Raw genomic sequence first — 2,020 nt, 5'->3', positions numbered from 1 at the left:
ACAAGTGACATGTCTCCCTTTTCTTATACTGTATCATATTGTGCCATTATAGAGTCAAGCCAGCATTGTGAAATAATTCACTGTGTACTTTTTTTTGTATTATTATAACATTTATATTGTATTAAACATTTTCAAAGACAAAGACATACAGACAAGGACATGGCTCACACACATCACAAATAGGACAGGACAATGACATGAAGGGTGGGGCGGTAGGAGGATTACAGTGTCAGTTACATTTTATGTATGCATATGGCGTTGTATTTATACATGATTTGCTTCATAATATAGATATACGTATGTGTTTGTATTTTTTGCACACCGAGACAGAGTTGCACTCTGAATCTCATTATACTCTGTGTATAATGACAATAAAAGGCTTTAACTTTAACTTTAACTATACTTCATTGTTTCCTCATTATTATTATTATAAGGCAAAAAAAAAGAAGAAGTATAATAGATACAGTAAATAAATAGTAAAATAAATAAATAGATATATATATACACACACACACACACACATACACATCTCTTCCTTTTCTGATTAATTCACCTATTCATCCATTTAATTTCACTTCTTTCATTATTATTACCATTCTTGTTCTGTTTCTTCATAGCTTATTTCTCTTTATTTATATTTATTTATTAATATTATTATAATCATTATATTTATTGTTCGCAGCCGAGATGGTTTGAGTCGGCCCTTATCTTATCCCAAAGCCTGTTGTCTGGCTTAACCAAATATAACAGGGAGAAAGCAGCTTCTTCCATACTTAAGATGTTTAGGGAGTCCTCCAGCAATCTATTTAAATTGAAGCAGTTGGGCTTTCTGGCTTTCCAGTTCATAAGAACGAGGCGTTTAGTTGAAAGGCATGCTAGGGCTATACGTTTACTTGCACATTTTGATTTTATGCCATTGAGCGGGGATCCCAGCAAGCGTGTAGCTGGAGTTAAGAGTATCTCTATTAATAATAATATAATTCACTGTGTACTTGACGTTGATANATGTACAGCGGAACTTTGTTAAGATCCATATGTCACGGATATCATACTACTGAACAACATGGTGATGTTTTGTAAATGATTACATGTCTCTTATTTAGCACAGTAGTATGATATCCGTGACATATGGATCTTAACAAAGTTCCGCTGTACATCCAGCGTACTGTATCTGACTTTATTTCACATGAGCTCCAGTGTGGAACCCCACTGCACCCCCTGGTGGATCAATGATCCATTGCAGCTGGCTTCATTATAATTACATTTATCTATCACGGGGGCGGTCTCAAGTCAAGCTGGAGGTTTTCCCTTGAGCGAGGGCAGATCACGTACCAATCACGGCCCTCGCGTTTCAAACTGTCTGAAATGAATCACTACATCTGTATAGATAGACCGTTCGGCCAAACGAGGACGACCGAATATGACAGTAAACAACTGCGGAAACTATAATGGGTCCCAAGGTGGATAGAACGGCATACGCAACGCTCTGGGGGGTCCAAAGGCTCCGTGTGTGCACCCCATACGATCATTGTCTGATAATGATGACGCAATAGCCCCGCCTCTCCACACCTCTGCACAAAGTAAACTGCACACTGAATTCAGATCAGTGTTTCCCCTACCATTGTCTTGGCGGGGCGCTGCGCCCTGCCAACGGAGCCCCATGCCCTGCCTGAAATTCAAGGTGTTTTTTTTGTTTTTTTTATTATTTAAAAAATATATATATGTAGCACCAAATTGCAACTGAAGTAATCTATCTACGGTCACGTTTCACATTGAACATGTGCTCTTTTATTAAATAAATTAAACGCCATGTTATTTATCCAATGTGCATGTTTCACTGTCCACTGCCTTGCGTATTCACATTCTCCCTCCGCTCTGTTTCTGAAGGGCGGGGCTCCGCACACACACACATGAATGAACACACTCACAATCAGAGACAAGAGCGGAGGAAAGTAGGACCACAACAAAGTGAAAAAAAGTCAAACAAATCTTCTTTATTGCCCAGAGCTCTGCTGTCTCC

General features: G+C 38.7%; 1 long non-coding RNA gene across 1 annotated transcript in view; it reads left to right on the top strand.

The window, feature by feature from the left end:
- Positions 1-1,483, top strand: part of LOC104954642 (uncharacterized) — a 14,665-nt gene extending 13,182 nt beyond the window's left edge. The window contains exon 3 of the long non-coding RNA XR_799357.1: positions 1,388-1,483. This is a non-coding gene — a long non-coding RNA (uncharacterized lncRNA). The remainder of the gene's footprint in view (positions 1-1,387) is intronic.
- The last annotated feature ends 537 nt before the right edge of the window (positions 1,484-2,020 follow it).

This window comes from Notothenia coriiceps, unplaced genomic scaffold, assembly GCF_000735185.1.
Source record: "Notothenia coriiceps isolate Sejong01 unplaced genomic scaffold, NC01 NC01_scaffold00023586, whole genome shotgun sequence".
Taxonomy (NCBI): Eukaryota; Metazoa; Chordata; class Actinopteri; order Perciformes; family Nototheniidae; genus Notothenia; species Notothenia coriiceps.
This window is presented reverse-complemented; position numbering and strand designations above follow the sequence as displayed.